Below are 20,936 nucleotides of genomic sequence, written 5' to 3'. Positions count from 1 at the left end.
AGAACAATCTTGAAGCCATTTTGACTCTCCCAAATTAACCTCAAATATTTCTCTGCGAGGAGGAAGGAAATGGGAAAGGTTTTCCAATTGTCTTTTGACTGTAGGGGCTCACACCTCCCTTTTCAAATACAGTCTGGCAAGGATCTGTTAATCTGAGCACACTATCAATATGCCTAAGAGATTCAGGAACTAAGTATTTTCCATTTCAAAGGAATGGCCAGGCTACCCAGAAAATACAGTCAAGTAAGGCATTATCAGGTATCCTCTCAAAATTCTGCTGGATGATGTTTTGTGGGTGGTCTTGGGCTACAGGGTGAGCAATTTCTTTATAGGGGCTTGCACACCATAGTTTGGGGTTCTCCTGCCTCCTGCGTGTGGTGAGTGGGGACCCTGTTGCAACAGTTCCTTGAATAAAGGTCAGGCTTACCAGCCGCTTTGTTTCTCAATATACTCTGGTTGGCCTGTTATTTTCTCCTACAGACAAGGAACCCACTTAAGTACTCTATAGGGGTTCTGGAATACCCCATAAGGGAATGGGAGCAGTTTTTCTTATGACATTGGTATCTCTCGGTTTTAATTTCAGCAGACATCAACCATTAACTGTAATAAGTTCTCATTCACCATTTTCAAATACCATTGCATGTCAAATGCAGGGAACGCAGTGGATGTAGCCTACCTTGATTTCAGCAAGGCATTTGACAAGGTGCCCCATGATATTCTTGTAAAGAAGCTGGCAAAATGCGGTCTTGACTATGCTACCACTCAGTGGATTTGTAACTGGCTGACTGACCGACCGAACCCAAAGGGTGCTCATCAATGGTTCCTCTTCATCCTGGAGAAGAGTGACTAGTGGGGTGCCACAGGGTTCTGTCTTGGGCCCGGTCTTATTCAACATCTTTATCAACGACTTGGATGATGGACTCAAGGGCATCCTGATCAAATTTGCAGATGACACCAAACTGGGAGGGGTGGCTAACACCCCAGAGGACAGGATCATACTTCAAAACGACCTTGACAGATTAGAGAACTGGGCAAAAACAAACAAGATGAATTTTAACAGGGAGAAATGTAAAGTATTGCACTTGGGCAAAAAAAAATGAGAGGCACAAATACAAGATGGGTGACACCTGGCTTGAGAGCAGTACATGTGAAAAGGATCTAGGAGTCTTGGTTGACCACAAACTTGACATGAGCCAACAGTGTGACACGGCAACTAAAAAAGCCAATGCAATTCTGGGCTGCATCAATAGGAGTATAGCACCTAGATCAAGGGAAGTAATAGTGCCACTGTATTCTGCTCTGGTCAGACCTCACCTGGAGTACTGTGTCCAGTTCTGGGCACCACAGTTCAAGAAGGACACTGACAAACTGGAACGTGTCCAGAGGAGGGCAACAAAAATGGTCAAAGGCCTGGAAACGATGCCTTATGAGGAACGGCTAAGGGAGCTGGGCATGTTTAGCCTGGAGAAGAGGAGGTTAAGGGGTGATATGATAGCCATATTCAAATATATAAAAGGATGTCACATAGAGGAGGGAGAAAGGTTGTTTTCTGCTGCTCCAGAGAAGCGGACACGGAGCAATGGATCCAAACTACAAGAAAGAAGATTCCACCTAAACATTAGGAAGAACTTCCTGACAGTAAGAGCTGTTCGATAGTGGAATTTGCTGCCAAGGAGTGTGGTGGAGTCTCCTTCTTTGGAGGTCTTTAAGCAGAGGCTTGACAACCATATGTCAGGAGTGCTCTGATGGTGTTTCCTGCTTGGCAGGGGGTTGGACTCGATGGCCCTTGTGGTCTCTTCCAACTCTATGATTCTGATTCTATGATTCAAATATAAAATGCTACATATCATTGCATGCCATCTGTCATATCAGGTATCAGCTTCTAAATACTACTGCATGTACCCTCTCCTATACTGTGTGATACTATTAATAATAATAATAATAATAATAATAATAATAATAATAATAATAAAATAATTTATTTATACCCCGCCCATCTGGCTGGGTTTCCCCAGCCACTCTGGGCGGCTTCCAAAAGAATATTAAAATACTATGATACATCAAACATTAAAAGCTTCCCTAAACAGGGCTGCCTTCAGATGTCTTCTAAAAGTCTGGTAGTTGTTGTTCTCTTTGACATCTGGTGGGAGGGCGTTCCACAGGGAGGGCGCCACTACCGAGAAGGCCCTCTGCCTGGTTCCCTGTAACTTGGCTTCTCGCAGTGAGGGAACCGCCAGAAGGCCCTCGGTGCTGGACCTCAGTGTCCGGGTAGAACGATGGAGGTGGAGACGCTCCTTCAGGTATACTGGACCGAGGCCGTTTAGGGCTTTAAAGGTCAGCACCAACACTTTGAATTATGCTCGGAAACGTACTGGGAGCCAATGTAGGTCTTTCAAGACCGGTGTTATATGGTCTCAGCGGCCATTCCCAGTCACCAGTCTGGCTGCTGCGTTCTGGATTAGTTGTAGTTTCCAGGTCACCTTCAAAGGTAGCCCCACGTAGAGCGCATTGTAGTAGTCCAAGCGGGAGATAACCAGAGCATGCACCACTCTGGCGAGGCAGTCCGCGGGCAGATAGGGTCTCAGCCTACGTACCAGATGGAGCTGGTACACAGCTGCCCTGGACACGGATTTAACCTGTGCCTCCATGGACAGCTGTGAGTCCAAAATGACTCCCAGGCTGCGCACCTGGTCCTTCAGGGGCACGGTTACCCCATTCAGGACCAGGGAATCCCCCACACCTGCCCGCCTCCTGTCCCCCAGAAACAGTACTTCTGTCTTGTCAGGATTCAATCTCAATCTGTTTGCCGCCATCCATCCTCCAACCGCCTCCAGATTCCATTTCATGTAATTTATCAAATATTAAATACTATCGCATGCCAGCTGTAATATATTACATGTCACATATTTCGCATTGAAAACCATTCTTCTTCTTTGGCAATCACTCGTAGCTGAGTAAGATTGTCTTCCATAAATACGGTTTTAACAATGAGTCCGTAAGTGACTGTGGAGGCCAGTTCTGGATCCACATGTCTTTCCACAGTGGGGACATTGGTTTCCAGGCGGGAGTTGATCACAGTGTGGATTTGCCAAGCGTGCCTTCCTCTTAGCACGTTTCTCCCTTGCGTCCTGAGTTCGAGTGTTTTCAAAGCCCATGACACCTTTGGTAAAGGCTGTTCTCCAACTGGAGCGCTCGCAGGCCAGTGCTTCCCAGTTGTCAGTGTTTATACTACATTTTTTTAGATTTGCCTTGAGACAGTCTTTAAACCTCTTTTGTTGACCACCAGCATGACGCTTTCCATTTTTAGTTTGGAATAGAGTACAGTGGTGCCTCGCAAGACGAAAATAATCCGTTCCGCGAGTCTCTTCGTCTAGCGGTTTTTTCGTCTTGCGAAGCAACCCTTAGCGGATTAGCGCTATTAGCGGTTTAGCGGCTATTAAAGGCTTAGCGGCTAAAAGGCTATTAGCGGCTTAGCGGCTTAGAAAAAGGGGGGGAGCGAAAAAAAATCGGAACACTCGCAAGACGTTTTCGTCTTGCGAAGCAAGCCCATAGGGAAATTCGTCTTGCGAAGCAGCTCAAAAACGGAAAACCCTTTCGTCTAGCGGGTTTTTCGTCTTGCAAGGCATTCGTCTTGCGGGGCACCACTGTAGTTGTTTTGGACGATGATAATCAAGCATCTGCACATGACCAGTCCAATGAAGTTGATGTTGAAGAATCATTGCTTCAACACTGGTCAGCGAGTGGGATTAAAAGCCATTATAAGCCATCTATCAAACATTATAGATTATTATAAAAAATAAAGCATTAATATTTAAGTATTCAGTACTAAAGGTTGTATCCAATGTTAGTCCCACTCAGTGTAGGCCTATTGAAATAATTGAATATGACAAGGTGAGTCTATTCTGAGTAAAAGTTGGTTATAATAATAATAATTTATTATTTATACCCCGCCCATCTGGCTGAGTTTCCCCAGCCACTGGGTTGGAGACAACCCAGAATATAATTGCATGTAAAGCATCAAATTCTAATACTGCAGTCATAACCCCATTTGGGAGTAAGCCCCACTGAATTCAATAGAGAGCTGGCCCATCCATGAGGCAAGGTAGGGTAAGGTTACCAGATGTCCCCATTTCCTGGGAACAGTCCCCAGATTTACAAATCAGTCCCCATACAAAATCCTATCATTCCTACTGAAGTTGAAAAGCGTCCCCGGATTCATTGAAAAAAATCTGGTAACCTTAAGGTAGGATGACCACCTCAGGCAGTAGGATCCACAGGGGCAGCAGATCTAATCTCCAAGGAATGCATCACCCACTGTATTCAATAGCACTTACCTGTAGTTTGTTTATCAAACTGTTTTAGTCACCAAAACAGCAGGCTTAGTGATTAACTTGAGTCATTCACGTTGAATTTTCAATTTCAAAAAATCAAAGAATGCCCCATTGAATAAAAGTATCTGTACAATTTTTGGTTGCCATCTGAACAAGTTTCCCCATGAATAAACATGTACTGTATACAGGTGAAAGTCGGAAAATTAGAATATCGTAGAAAAGTTCATTTATTTCACTAATTCAACTTAAAAGGTGAAACTAATATATGAGATAGACTCATGACATGCAAAGCGAGATATGTCAAGCCTTTATTTGTTATAATTGTGATGATTATGGCGTACAGCTGATGAAAACCCCAAATTAACAATCTCAGAAAATTAGAATATTAAATGAAATCAGCAAAACATGGATTGCAAATAGAGCAATATTGGTCTTCTGAGAAGTAGAAGCATGCATATGTACTCAGTACTTGGTTTGGACCCCCTTTGCATCAATTACTGCCTCAATGCGGCGTGGCATGGATGCTATCAGCCTGTGGCACTGCTGAGGTGTTATGGAAGTCCAGGATGCTTCAATAGCAGCCTTCAGCTCTTCTGCATTGCTCGGTCTCATGTTTCTCATCTTTCTCTTGGCAATGCCCCATAGATTCTCTATGGGGTTCAGGTCAGGCGAGTTTGTTGGCCAATCAAGCACAGTAATCCCATGGGCATTGAACCAGGTTTTGGTACTTTTGGCAGTGTGGGCAAGTGCCAAAGTCCTGCTGGAAAATGAAGTCAGCATCCCCATAAAGCTCGTCTGCGGAAGGAAGCATGAAGTGCTCCAAAATCTGCTGGTAGACGGCTGTGTTGACCCTGGACTTAATGAAGCACAGTGGACCAACACCAGCTGATGACATGGCTCCCCAAATCTCTTCTGATGAGAGCAGCTTTTGCATCTCATTTGGAAACCAAGGACCCAGAGTCTGGAGGAAGAATGGGGAGGCACACAATGCTTGAAGTCCAGTGTGAAGTTTCCACAGTCTGTGTTGATTTGGGGAGCCATGTCATCAGCTGGTGTTGGTCCACTGTGCTTCCCCCCCTTTCTCTTCTTTCCCTTTAAGAGTTAATGATACTGGATTATGATAAGTGTTTTTGGTAATATTTCAGCTTTCTCTGCTTTAATTGTCATATCCTTAGTGATCCATATACTGTTGATTTGGCTATATAAATTCTTTGGTTCTGAAAAATAAGTGAACTCCTTTTCGACAGGATATTTATATCTCCATATATCAACTAAATAAAAAATCCTTACCATTTCCACAAAACCTTTTGGCAGCTTACCTTCATTTCCCCCTCTCTTCTTCTGAGATCTGTCCAGTCCTGGTTCCATTACTCCATTTAAATCCCCTAACACAACAATTCTCATATCTATATACTCCATTAATAATGAACTTACTTTCACATAGAATTCTGATTTTCTTTTGTTTGATCCATAGATTCCAGCTACTACAATTGGTTCCCCCTCTAGTAATATTTTGACTATTACAATCCTCCCCTCTTTATTTTCATATAGCAATTCTGGTTCGTATTTTCTTTTAACATACATTACAACCCCCCTCTTTTTTTCTTACATCAGATGCTATGAATTCTTCCCCTAACTGACTTCCTGGTGTGGTGCGCTCAGCATCGGGTCAGGGAAAGCGCTCTGCTGCAGCAAGAGCGCTCCCAATCATGGATACGGGATAAAAAGACGCGGAAGCGAGGGTGACGCAAACCCTGAAGAGGTCTGAGAGGAGGTTCCAGACTGAAGAAAATCGATCCAAGCAGTGCATAAAGGGGTTTTCTGCCGTCCGAGTACAAAAAGTGGAGGGAGGTGGAAGAACTTCAGCACAGAAAGATCGCACACCCGACCGTGAGACTACTCTGAGACCCGAATGAGAAAGCACCAGGCTGCTCCAAACTAAAACTGTAAAATCAAGAGTAATCCTGAAGGAACAAGGTAATAACGCTGGCTTAAATTAAAATAAAAGGAGTATGGACTAACTTAATATTATAAAGGACAGTAAAGCTAATGGAGAGAGGAGCTTCAGCGTTCTGAGACTTATCAAGTTGTGGAAAATAAGCCTTGTAAAGAGGCAGAAAATAAAAACTGAGATATACTGAGTACCTGCTTCTACAGGGGGGCGCTCTGTTGAGAGAGACAAGGAGCTGAAGTAGCAAGCAGCAGCAGCGGTGACAACAAAGCAGCGGCCATTGAGGAAGAGATCAGCATAAAACAAAGGGGTGAGTGAAAAAGGAAAAGAAGGGGGAGGAACGTGGAGGATACAGTGGAAAAAGAGAAGGAATAGAAAAGATTTGAAGACCAGGCAGCAGTGGGAAGATAAAGATTAAGATAAAGAAGTGAAAGGGAAGAGGAAGAGATATACAAAGGGAGAGAAAGAAGGAGGAAAAGACTGGAATGGGGAAGAAAGCAGCTGGCGAAAATGGCGCTGGGGGGGAAGAGTGAGTCATCGCCCTCAGAAGGGAAAAAAGCCGGAAGAAGAATAGTGGCGAAAAAAGTCACTGCAACAAAGAGAGGCTAGAGAAACAAAACAAGAAGGACCACCTCACAAGTAAATTGGAAAATCTCGCCACCTAGTGGCGGAAAATAAAATTACTCCCATAATTTAAAAAACGCTGCTAAGACACAGGCTTGAAGTACAACCATAAAGAAAACTAGATATACACAAAAGGACATTTGAAATACCAAGTTCAGCTTCTAGAAAATAAGTTCTTAAGATGGATGTTAAGTACTGCGAAGGAATTTTTCTCTGATAATTGCCAAAGTAATTAAAGTAAAACAAAATATTTAACTAATTTTTTATTAAAACTTGGACCTTTTTTTTTAAAAAAAAATTAAATATTTGAGATGAACTGATAACAGTATAGGGTAAAACCACCGGAATCTTAACTGACTTTCAACCCCAACAGATAAAAGGACCAAATTATAGACTATAAACAGAGCATTTTCAAAGTTTAGGAATATATATATTCTTGGTTTGAAATAAAGATATCTAGATCAGAACCAAAAGGAAGAAGACAAATATGGGTTCTAAAAAATACCAAACTACACTGACAACAGGGTCAGGTCTACAAGTGAGAAGACAATCAACAGCTGAAACAGACCCCAATGCTGACATAAAAGACCTGATAATGGGGATGGAAAAGAGCCTGAATGATAAGCTGGACATACTAGCTGGCAACATCCAACAAAACTCAAAGCTAATAATAGACTTAACAACACAAATAAGTGACCTCTCGCTTAAAAATAAATAACTGGATAAATCTGTACAAGAACTTAAGAGTAAATCTACCAAACAAGAGGAAGTAACGAAGAAATTGCAAATGGAAAATAAGGACATTAAAAAATCACAAGATTCAACGAAGGAAGAAATAAACGACCTAAAGAGAGCCCATGAAGAGCTGCTAGATGATTTATCATTGATGGAGATGCGTCAGAAGGAGATGGTCCTCCGCTTCCAAGGCGTCCCACAAACTCATGATGAACAAATTCAAGAAAAACTATCACAGGAGATTGCAAACTGGTTGGGAGTAGAGGTAGAAGAGATGCTATTGGATATTGATAACATTTTCAGGATCAAATCAGAAAGATCGGACACTTATAAAGGGCCAGGAGATTACTTAATTTTTTTCAACTCAAGACTTTTAAAGGACAAAATATTACATCAAAAAGGACAAGTGAAGTTAATAATAGAAGATAGGCCTATCAAAATATTTAAGGAAATCCCAAAAAGAATTCTGAAAAAAAGGCAGAACTATAAGACAGTAACAGAAGCACTCAAGATGAATTCGATTATAGATTCCGGTGGGAATTTCCTGAGGGCATCACCTTCACATATAAGGACAGAAGAAAAACTTTTAGATCAGTAGACGAGCTGGGAAAATTCTGGAGGAAGTACAAAAAAGAACTAACTGGAGATCCAACATTGGAGCGAGAGGAAACAACGCAGACACCACAAGAAGCATAGAGAGACAAGCGTGTATTAAGGGGGGGGGGAGATTGGAAGAAACAGATTATCAAAATCCTAAAATTTCTGAGTTTTCTTTTTCTTCTCTTTTCTTTTTTATTTACTCAATGAAACCATTGTACATAATAAATAAAGATTAATGAATCTAAAAATTATATCTTGGAATGTTAACGGTTTAAATGATAAGAGGAAGGGAAATAAAATAGAATATGTATTGAGGAAAGAACAATGGGATATTATATGCTTGCAGGAGACCCATGTGACTAGAAATCACAGAAGGGTTTTAGGAAACAAGAGATTGGGTGAAGAATTTATATCCTCAGATGTAAAAAAGAAAAGGGGAATTGTGATCTATGTGAACTCTAAACTAGACGCAAACAAAATATTTAAGGATGATGAGGATAGATTACTAGGGGTAAAAATAACAAAAGGTAAAGAACATTTTATTATAGTAGGAGTTTATGCACCGAATGGTAACAAAACAGAATTTTTCAGAAAAGTAGAAGCTAATTTACTGGAATTTATAGAAGAGGAAATTATTTTGATGGGAGACCTAAATGATGTCACATCATTAGAATTAGATAGGACAGAGAGAGAAAGAAAATTTAAAAAGGCAGACTCCCAGACACCTTCTTTCAGATGGTAGAAAACTTAAATTTGATTGATACATGGAGATATAAAAACCCAGGAGAAAGACAGTATACACATTTCTCGGAAGTTAAAAAATCAGCCGGCAGAATTGACAGCATATGGGTATCAAATAGCTTAACAACTAAAATTAAAAAAGCAGAAATACAGACCAAAATTGTTACAGATCACAACCCAGTCACATTAGAATTAAAGGAATACAAGAAAACTAATAAAAGATGGAGACTTAATGAAAGATTATTAAATGACAAAAAGATTGTGAAAAAAGCGCAAGAACTACTGAAAGAATTTTTTGAATTAAATAAAGAACAGGATACAGACTTCAGGACAGTATGGGATGCAAGTAAAGCTTTCATAAGCTTTTACATACAACAAAGTGCAATAAGGAAAAGAAACAGAGAGCAAAAACTAGAACAAATAAGGAAAGAAATAAGAATAAATGAAAAATTATTAGCAAAACAACCAAAATATGAATTAATAAACCAAAAACTAAAAATATTACAAACCCAGGCTTCAGCAATATTAAATAGTGAAATTGAGGACAATATTAAATGGATGAAACAAAGGTCGTTCGAATTTGCAAATAAACCCGGAAAGATGCTAGCCTGGCAACTGAAGAAGAGACAAAAGGAAAAACTGATTGATAAAAAAGTGGAAGAGGGGAGAACTTTAGATAATCCTGAGGAAATTAAAAAGTGTTTTACAAAATATTATAATAAGCTATATAAAGCAGGAAATGAGACAGAGGTTGAAATAAAAGAGTATTTATGTGGAAAGGATATACCTAAAATTAAGAAAGAAAAGATTCAAGAGCTAAACTCCCCAATAACCACCAGGTCCAGATGGTCTTACCGCAATACATTACAAAAAATTAGAGGAACCACTATATCACCAGTATTCTATTTAAGAGTGTCTTCATAGGTGATAATAGTGGTTCCTATCACCTATGAAGACACTCTTAAATAGAATACTAGAAGACGGGAAGATTCCCAACACCTGGAAACAGGCGCACATAGTAGTAATCCCAAAACAAGGACGAAATAAAGAGTTTATAACCAATTATAGACCAATATCATTACTAAATAATGGTTACAAGATCTATGCACAAATATTGGCAACAAGATTAAAGACAGTTTTGCAGGATTGTATAAATAAAGAGCAGGCAGGGTTCTTGCCGGGCAGGAAAATGAGTGACAATATAAGAACAGTGATTGATATGATCGAGTATTTAGACATGAAACCAAGTAAGAAGGTAGCCTTTGTTTTTGTGGACGCGGAAAAGGCGTTTGACAAAGTATCATGGAAATGTCTAAAAATATTATTAGACCAGATGGACATGGGAGACCAAATTACAAGAGGGCTAAAAGCAATTTATAAACAACAAGAAGCAAATATAATAATAAATAATGACACGACTGATTATTTTAAAATACAGAAGGGCACCAGACAAGGGTGCCCACTTTCACCTTTATTATTCATTTTGGTTTTGGAAATATTAAATCAAGAAATCAGATTGGATCAAGAAATAAATGGAATATCCCTAGGAGAGAAAATATACAAAATAAGGGCATTTGCAGATGATTTAATCTTAATGGTGGAAAATCCAAAGGAAAGCATAGCAAAGGCTCTAGAAAAAATGGGAAACTTTGGAAGGGTATCAGGTTTTGCTTTGAATAAAGAAAAAACAAAACTAATGGTAAAAAACATGGGAGATCAAGAGAAAAAGGAACTGGTAGAAAAATTTGGATTACAAATTGTAAAAAAAAGTGAAATATTTAGGAATACAAATAACAATGAAAAATATAAATTTGTTCGAGGATAATTATAAAAAAAATTGGGAAGAAACAAAAAGAGAAATGGAAACTTGGACAAGATTGAAATTAACACTCTGGGGTAGAATTTCGGCTATTAAAATGAATATCTTACCAAAACTTCTGTTCCTTTTTCAAATGATTTCCATAATAGGTAAAGATGATTGTTTAAAAAAATGGAAAACGGACCTAACAAAGTTTATATGGCAAGGCAAAAAGCTACGGATCAAACATAAATTATTAACCGACATAAAAGAGCGGGGAGGTTTTGGACTCCCAGACCTGAGACTATATTATGATGCGGCATGCTTTACTTGAATCAAGGATTGGATCAAATTGGATAACAGTGACATTTTGGATTTGGAGGGATGGAACAACAGATATGGTTGGCATGCCTATCTAATTTATAACAAAGTGGCAGTCCATAAAGAATTTCTAAGCCACGTAATTAGAAATGCATTATACAAGGTCTGGGTGAGACATAGAAGGTTGTTAGAACCGAAAACCCCATTGTGGGTCTCACCGCTAGAATTAATATCGGTTAAAAAGAAAAACACTATAGGAAGAATGGCAACATACCAGCAGCTCCTAAAGGAAGAACAGGGCCAATTAAAACTAAGACCATACAATGAGGTGACCCAATACTGTACCACATGGTTACAATATCACCAAATTGTACAAATATTCAACCAGGATAAAGTAATAGGATTTGAAAAAGAAGAATCAAAATTACAAAAAGTATTATTACAAAACTCAAAAATAATAATATCCAAAATGTATAGTTTATTATTAGAATGGGAATTAAAGGATGAAGAAGTATAATAATAATAATAATAATAATAATAATAATAATAATAATAATAATAATAATAAATTTTATTTATATCCCGCCCTCCCCAGCCGAAGCCGGGCTCAGGGCGACTAACAACAATAAAACAGTACAACAGTACAACACAACACTCTAAAATCATTCATTATAAAATTAATTCAAATGAAACCAATGGCAACCATTGGGCCAGACCTCCGCAAAGATTGCCGAAGGAGGGAGTCAGGCTGTGCACTGGCCAAAGGCCTGGTGGAACAACTCTGTCTTGCAGGCCCTGCGGAAAGATGTCAAGTCCCGCAGGGCCCTAGTCTCTTGTGACAGAGCATTCCACCAGATTGGAGCCACAGCCGAAAAAGCCCTGTCTCTAATTGAGGCCAGCCTAACCTCTTTGTGGCCTGGGACCTTCAAGATGTTTTTATTTGAAGATCGTAAGTTTCTCTGTGGGACATACCAGGAGAGGCGGTCCCGTAGGTACGAGGGTCCTAGGCCGTATAGGGCTTTAAAGGTTAAAACTAGCACCTTAAAACTGATCCTGTACTCCACCGGGAGCCAGTGCAGCTGGTATAGCACCGGATGAATGTGATCTTGCAGTGAGGACCCCGTAAGGAGTCTCGCCGCGGCATTCTGCACCTGCTGGAGTTTCTGGGTCAGTCTCACGGGCAGCCCCACGTAGAGCAAGTTACAATAATCCAGTCTGGAGGTGACCGTCGCGTGGATCACAGCGGCTAGGTCAGGGCGAGAGAGGTAAGGAGCCAACTGCTTAGCTTGGCGGAGATGGAAAAATGCCGCCTTTGTTGTAGCTGCAATCTGCGCCTCCATGGAAAGGGAGATGTCAAAGATTACACCCAAACTCTTAACGGACGGTGCTGGCACTAATTGCGCCCCCACAAGAGATGGGAGTTGCCCCCCCCCCAATCCCATATCGTCCCGTCCTAGGCAGAGGACCTCTGTCTTCAAAGGATATAGCTTCAACCGGCTCCCGCGTAACCATCCAGCCACAGCTTCCAAACATCTGATCAGTGTGTCTGGGGCCGAGTCAGGATGGCCATCCATCAACAGATAGAGTTGGGTGTCATCAGCATACTGATGGTAACCCAGCCCGAAACTCCGGAGAAGCTGGGCGAGGAGGCGCATAAAGATGTTGAAAAGCATCGGGGAGAGTATCGCACCCTGAGGTACTCCACACACCAAGGAGTGGTGCAATGACAATTCCCCCCCAAGCGCCACCCTCTGTCACTGACCAGAGAGAAACGAGTGCAGCCATTGAAGGACTGTGCCCTGGATCCCCACATCGGCAAGGTGGTGGTCCAGGAGTTCGTGATCAACCCTGTCGAAAGCTGCTGACAGATCTAAAAGAATCAGCAGCCCCGACCCGCCTCGATCCAGCTGTCTACGAAGATCATCTGTTAGGGCAACCAGAGCCGTCTCGGTCCCTTGACCAGCGCGGAAGCCGGACTGGAATGGATCCAGAGCTGATGTTTCATCCAGAAACCCACCAAGCTGTTCAGCAACCGCTCTCTCAATCACCTTACCCAGGAACGGAAGATTCGAAACCGGGCGGTAATTGGTTAGATCTAAAGGATCTAATTATGTTTTCTTTAAGAGCGGGCGCACCACTGCCTCCTTCAGTTCCCCTGGGAATGTCCCCATTTAAATAATTATTTAGGGGACAAGGGCTCAACAAGAAAGATCTGGCTATGTTTAGAATGATACCGCAGAGAAATGTTCCCTGATACCAAGATGAGGGATTCCTTTGGAATGCAGATAGAGATAATTGATAAGAATAATGATCTGTTGTGAGCTTGACGGAAGTGTACAATAGATGAGCTTTCCTGCTTTGGCTCATCTTCCTTTTTCTTTTTTCTTTCCCATAGTTGCTTATGTTCTGTGTCATGTACTTCGATATTTTTTTTAGTTTTTTTTTCCATTACTATTAAGGAATTTTCCTTTGTAATTTTGGTTGTCTATATTTATATGTACCTGTTTAATGCAAAATAAAAGTTTAAAAAGAAAGAAAGAAAGAAAAGAAGTGCGAGATAAACCTCTGGGGAGGATATCCTGAGGGACGCGGTACCCAGAAGTGCTCTCCTGCTCCCAGGGTTTTAATAATAGACTCGGAGACGGGATTGAGCTGTGGGCACAAAGGGGAGCAGCTTTAAACCAGCACTGTGAAGTCTCAGGCTTCTTATGAAAGCGGACAGCTTCCAAAACTAACAACGAATTTGGATTTACAATTGGTGGAGTGGATTTGACCACTTTCTTAAAAATTTTGAACTATTTAAAATTCGGTGAGCTACGGGGTGTGAAAAGCGAGTCCGTCCCGGCAGCTGGGAGAAAATGGCGCACGACGGAAGGTTGGAGGAAGGAGAAGAGAAATAAAGTTTCCGCTGAGTGAGTGTTACTTTTTAAGTCCTCGAGCACGAAATACAAAGTGTCGAGGCAAAGCTACTATTGAAATAACTGTTGGGGGAAAAGAATTGGAGGTATCTCTTGGTCGGTTCTGGTCGGGTCCCTCTCTGTCTGAGGCTTATTACAAAGCGATTCATCTCACTCCTCCATTTTAAGTGAAGAGGATTATAGCCACAGGATTTGGACTGTGGACTTAAAGTGAACCATGTAGATATAAAAATCATGGTGAGATGGCTTTATATTGATCTTTAACAGTTTTTTTTGGGAGGCTAAGAACAGCTTTAAAGGAACATTAAAGGAGCAGAGAAGGATAACAGGGAATTAACCCCCCCCCCTGCTATCAGGAGGAAGAAGAAGCTGGAAACTACACTTAGGGAGCCTGGGAATTTCATGCAACCCACGGGCTGTTCAAAATAATTTGTGGATTGAGCCGACAAGCGGCGGAAGAAAGAAGAAAAGAAGAAACACATGTGGGATTACAAATACTCTCTTACCTTCTGCCTTTTGGGACAATTATTTGGGGTTTTTTGGGCTTGCTTTCTTGTTTCGTTGCTTTCTGTGTGGCGGAGGCTGCGGGGAGAGGGGAGACGAAAGTGCTCAAAGTGCTGGGAGTGATGAGGTAACCAGTTGACTAGGTGCTGCCACCGTGTGGGGAGCCAAAAAAAATGCACTTCAAAAATATAAAGGTAAAGGTAAAGGTACCCCTGCCCGTACGGGCCAGTCGTGTCCGACTCTAGGGTTGTGCGCCCATCTCACTTAAGAGGCCGGGAGCCAGCGCTGTCCGGAGACACTTCCGGGTCATGTGGCCAGTGTGACGAGGGTGCTCTGGCGAGCCGGCACCAGCGCAGCACACGGAAACGCCGTTTATAGCGGTACCTATTTATCTACTTGCACTTAAGTGTGCTTTCGAACTGCTAAGTGGGCAGGAGCTGGGACCGAAAGACGGGAGCTCACCCCGCCACGGGGATTCGAACCGCCGACCATGCGATCGGCAAGCCCTAGGCGCTGAGGTTTTACCCACAGCGCCACCCGCGCCCTGAAATATAGAAGGCTGGAAATTGCGACCCCTGGAGGACTTATGAAACATTGTACTGATTGATCTTTGATAATATATATTTTTGATATATATTTGATATATTTTGATATATATATTTAAGATGTCTGGGGAAAATGGGAAAAAAGGGAATAGGGACTCCAGCAGAAAGACATCCATCTAGGCAAGAAAATGGAAAAGAAAGTAGAGAGTATGAGAATCTGCTGGGGGAAATAAGGAAAGAATTTAAATAAAATAAGCAATATATAGAGAGAAAACTATTGGAAGTCCAGGAAGCCTTAGATAAGAAATTGGAAGTGGTGGTGGGAGAGTTGACAGGGAAAGTAAAAGATTTGGAAATAAGAACCAAAGCCGCAGAGGATTCAGCAAAACATACACAGAAAGACTTAAATGAAGTAAAAAGAGAGGCAGAACCAATTAGAGGAGAAGTCACAGAAATGAATAGAGTACAGGAAGAGATGTTGGATAATTTAGCTCTTTTGGAGATGAGACAAAAACAATTAAATTTGAAATTTAGGGGGATTCCTGAAGAGCCAAATGAGAATATAGGAGCTAAAATAATAAGAGAGTTGGCAGGGTGGGTGGACTTAAGAGGAGAAGAAATTGGATCAATGATGAAGAATGTTTTTAGAATAAAGGTAAGATCAGTGAAAGTTGTTAGTATCTCAGCTCACAGTCAGAGGTACCTGGCCTCCCCCGAGGCAATTGAGTGAGATACTGTGTTTACCTTCCGTCTGCGACCCCCGGCAGGCTAGGTAAACAAACCGGCGATTCTTCTCATTAGACGTGAGAAAGAACACACCCTCTGCTTCTCTCTTCCAGCTTTCCCCCCAGGGAGGGGAAATGAGACAAACAGGAGTCCTATTTACATGTTTTATTCCTGTCATTCAGCAGTACATAGAAATGCGACTGCACCCTTCAGACTCCATCAGAAGAGACACTGCTCCGCCCCTGTACTTCCAGCACAGGTCACATGACACTCTGAGCTAACATCCGGTGCTCAGTACAGAGAATGGACTGCCCCTTTTCCCCAGCAGTACAGCTCCAGACAACAACATCCTGTTTTGCATTCCAGCCACCTGCTGCTGGCTTTTGCATTGGTGCTTTTTCCTGACATCCTCCCCCAAAAGCATCAATAGGCAAAACATTATCCAGAGAAGAAAACAAACAGTTGTTTAACCATAACAGTCCCCTGTTGTTTCAGTTCCACCCTTGGAACTCCCCACCACTGGTTTCACCAGTGTACCTCTCTGGTTGTCTGGCTTCCAAGGAATGAGTGCTTCTGCATTACCTTGGCTTGCTACTCTCTGTTGTGTCTTTGTCTCTGACTTAGACACTGCTTTAACCTGCTTTGAGTTGTTAACAATAGCAACACATGCAACAGCTAAGTTAGCAAACTCTTTTGAGTACCTCTTTGGTGGTACACCCTTTGTGACTCTCTCAGACCTGCGTATGAGGTTCTGATCCTCTGTGCTCACTGGTTCAACCTCTGGACTTTGTTGAGAACCAGTAGCAATGGCTAACAGTGGTTCTTCCTTCACCTGTGAAGGTCTATCCATTGTGTGAGATTTCCTCTCAATGACTGTTACAACTGAACTCTCTGAGCTATCACTGTCATCATCAGTACCACTGTAATCTGTGACATCAGAAAAATCATCATCATCTGAATCGTTTCCTGTGGGAAATGTGTGTTCTACAACCCGCTCTTGTTCTGGAGCACTCTCTAGAAACTTTGTGAGAATCACCTGACCAGATTCAGACAAAATTACTCTGTAGAGACCCTGTTCATATCCCACAAAAATGCCTCTGGCATTCTTTACTCCACCTGGAGCTTCTGTTCTCACATGAGACCCGAAAACCTTAAAATAGGCAACAGAAGGTTTTCTATTGAACAGCTTCTCAAAAGGAGAACATCCCAACTCTGTTGAGACTTTTCTCAACCACACGTGAAGATAGGACGCTAGCGACTCGGCCCAATAATCATGTGGCAAATGTGAACTCAGCAATTGCGCATTCATCCCCTTTTGCAATTCTTTGTTCACCCTCACACAGACCCCCCTGTTCCACGCTTCGGTCGAAACAGCAACTTTGTGGTCTATCCCTCTTCCATCCAGGAACTTCTGAAACTTCTGTAACAGAAAAATTTGCTTCTCATCTGTGAAAAGACAATCAATGTTAGCATCATGCATATTTTTAACCTTGTCACAAAACTCCTGAAACTTTTCTAAAGTTTCTTGTGGTTTCTCCATCAAATACACCCAAGAATAATTAGTGAAACAATCCACACACAAAAGGTAATATTTTGCACCGCCCCTAGATGGTTCTAGAGGACCAATCACATCAGCATACACCCGCTGAAATGCTCTGTCGACCTTCTTGGTCACCTTCCTGGTGCTCGTTTTGGTCACACCTGCAAGAGAGATTTCGTTAGAATCAGAAGAATTACATTTCATGTAATCACTTTGATCAAAAGTCAACAAATACAGTCCATCTTTCTCTCTGGCAGTAAGAAACAGTTCTCCATCTTTGTAGATCTTGCAGCTTTTAGCATCATAGGTCAGTTTCAGTCCTTTCTTTGCAATCTGTGACACACTCAGCAGATTAAATCTCAGTTCTGGAACCAGGTAAACATCGCTTATAGTCAAGTTCAGACTCTCAAGATACACAGTCCCAATTCCGGTTGCTTCCAGCTCTTGACTGTTGGCCTGTTTCACAGTGAAGCTTTGCTTCTTCAACGTCGAAAACAGTCCTCTGTGCGGGCACAAATGTTTTGTACATCCCGTGTCGATTATGAATGCGTTCCCAACATCTGGCGTGGTTCCTTTCGCCATCATAGCCTTTGCAGGTTTCACCTGGTATTTGGAACGGCTTTTGCCTGACGCCTCAGGCTTCGTAGAGCTGCTCTTTGCTCCTCTTGACTGGCGTGGCTTTCTACAGCTCCGCTGTAGATGCCCAGTCTGTCCACAATTGTAGCATCGGACAGCACTCAATGCTACTCCATGCTCCTCAGTAGATTCAGCAGTGGGGAGATTTGAACTCTGTTCTTCCCTCCCCCTGTCCTTCACTTCCAGTGCAGCAAGTCTGTCGTGTTCATTCAGGACGACGGCACACACTCTTTCCGCGGTCAGCTGCGCGGCCGGTAGGGAGCCAAGCTGACTGGCAACAACCTTGTAGGTGCGATTAAGGCTGTTTATCATCATGAAGCAAAACACTTCCTCCTGTAGACGGAAATTGCGTTCCACCATCTGTTGACGCAGAAACTTCATCTCTGTCAGGTGCGCTTGGACATCTCCATCAGGCGCTAGTCTCAGATTGGTTAACTTCTCAAAATACAGCAACGCTGAAGAACCAGCATCTCTCTGATGCGTTGTACGCAGCGTGTCCCAAACCTCTTTCGCGTGTTCTAAACTCTGAATATGCACCAACTGCTCATCTGAGACACACAGAATTATAGCAGTCCTGGCCCTCACGTCCTGTGATTCCCAACCTCTGGTTGGTGCTGCAGGGATGGGGTTTTCAATTACATCAAAAAGCCTCTGATTCTGCAGCAGGGCCTTCATCTTTACAGACCAAGATGAATAATTGTCATTACTTAAGGGAGGTGGGTAAGGCAACCCCCCCTTCTTGGCATCCATCTTGAAGCCAAGCCTCCAGCTCACACTCTTAAACAAGCTGTAAAATCCAACAGTTGTTTTTTTTTCTTTCTCAAGCAGGCAAACTGCAAGTTGTTTACGCTCTTTGGCACCTGGCAGCTAAACTCTGGCTGCTATGGAAAGTCCCTTCTCCAAGAGCTTGTAAACATGTAGCCAAAACACTCCGTGGTTTTGTTTTGCTTTTCTCAGGCTCAGCCTCACAGTCCAGCCTCTCTGCTAGTAACTTTCCAACTTTCCGTTACTTAGCAAAAATGCATTCAGGACTTCTTATCTTAACCACAAGAATTTGTGGAATGCAGGCTTCAGCCTCTGAGCTGCAGGCCTTTCCGTTTTCAGAGCTGGCTTTTTCAAACGCAGCTCCCGTGAACCAGGGAATTAATCAACCTGCGTTCACACTTTTAGCCCGAAATGCAGCATACCTTGATCTCCGTTGCTTTGGAAAACACTTTCCTCTGGGTCCCTCCATCTGTTCAGCCTCTGGCTGCTCTCAGACGCTTTTCTCCCTTGGAGCAGAGGAGGACAATCCACCAGCCTCTCATGCAGAGGTCGATGAATCGCAACCACCGAATGCTGCCATATGTTAGTATCTCAGCTCACAGTCAGAGGTACCTGGCCTCCCCCGAGGCAATTGAGTGAGATACTGTGTTTACCTTCCATCTGCAACCCCCGGCAGGCTAGGTAAACAAACCGGCGATTCTTCTCATTAGACGTGAGAAAGAACACACCCTCTGCTTCTCTCTTCCAGCTTTCCCCCCAGGGAGGGGAAATGAGACAAACAGGAGTCCTATTTACATGTTTTATTCTTGTCATTCAGCAGTACATAGAAATGCGACTGCACCCTTCAGACTCCATCAGAAGAGACACTGCTCCGCCCCTGTATTTCCAGCACAGGTCACATGACACTCTGAGCTAACATCCGGTGCTCAGTACAGAGAATGGACTGCCCCTTTTCCCCAGCAGTACAGCTCCAGACAACAACATCCTGTTTTGCATTCCAGCCACCTGCTGCTGGCTTTTGCATTGGTGCTTTTTCCTGACAAAAGTAAGGGCCAAAAAACTTCCAGAGGACGTTCTGGTTATGTTTAACTCAATGGACATAAGAAATGAAATATTGAGATTGAATTACAACAAAAATTTATGCATAGATGGAAAGACAATCATCATATTTAAGGATGTCCCAGCCAGATTTTTGCGAAGAAGAGACATTTATAAACAAGTGGTGAGTCTACTGAAAAAGAATGGAATCCAACATAGATGGGAATTTCCGGAGGGAATTTCCTTTCATTTTAAAGACAAAAGATTTAAACTAAGTAGTCCTCAAGGGCTAGAAAAATTTTCCAGAAGATATGACAAAGAGCTGGGAAAGATAGAGAAAGCAAGACCAAAACAGGATCAGAAGGAGGAAGAAAAGGAGAAGGAGAAAGAGGAAGAGCAACAAGAGGAAGAGGAGGAAGAGGAAGAAGAGAGAGAAGAATCAGAAGAAGAAGATAATAATAAAAACCAGTAAATTTAGTGTAAATGGGCGAGAACTTTTAGATAAAAGAAATGATGACTTTGAAAGTATTTTCCTGGAATGTAAATGGGTTGAATAATAAAAATAAAAGAGACAAAATTAATCATGTTTTGATCAAACGAAACTTAGATATTATATGCCTGCAAGAGACACATGAGGGACGCGGGTGGTGCTGTGGGTAAAACCTCAGTGCCTAGGACTTGCCGATCGTATGGTCAGCGGTTCGAATCCCCACAGCGGGGTGAGCTCCCGTCGTTCGGTCCCAGCTCCTGCCCACCTAGCAGTTCGAAAGCACTCTTAAGTGCAAGTAGATAAATAGGTACCGCTTTATAGCGGGACAGTAAACGCCATTTCCGTGTGCTGCGCTGGTGCTGGCTCGCCAGCTGCAGCTTCGTCATGCTGGCCATGTGACCCGGAAGTGTCTTTTTTTAAAAAAAATGATATTTATTAAGCATTTTAAAATTACAGAAAAACAAAGAGACAAAGAAGAAAAAAAACAAGGGAAAAACAAACAGCAATCAAACAATACAAATCGATAAAAATCAAAATCAAAAAGCAAAACCAAAACACATAACACATCAAAATCAAAAAACAGAAATAAACCACAAAAATTTAAAAACAGATCCAATATTCTCAAATCCTTAACTGTCATTACCTTATTTCATCGACCTCCTCACACCTCCCT

General features: G+C 42.2%; 1 protein-coding gene across 1 annotated transcript in view; it reads left to right on the top strand.

Moving 5' to 3' along the window:
* Positions 1 to 1,284: 1,284 nt before the first annotated feature.
* Positions 1,285 to 20,936, top strand: part of LOC310697675 (uncharacterized protein) — a 476,396-nt gene continuing 456,744 nt past the window's right edge. Inside the window, exon 1 of the mRNA XM_083484365.1 lies at positions 1,285 to 1,324. The gene's annotated coding sequence lies outside the window, so the exon portion shown is untranslated. The remainder of the gene's footprint in view (positions 1,325 to 20,936) is intronic.

Source organism: Podarcis liolepis, assembly GCF_965112155.1.
Source record: "Podarcis liolepis genome assembly, chromosome: W".
NCBI lineage: Eukaryota > Metazoa > Chordata > Lepidosauria > Squamata > Lacertidae > Podarcis > Podarcis liolepis.
This window is presented reverse-complemented; position numbering and strand designations above follow the sequence as displayed.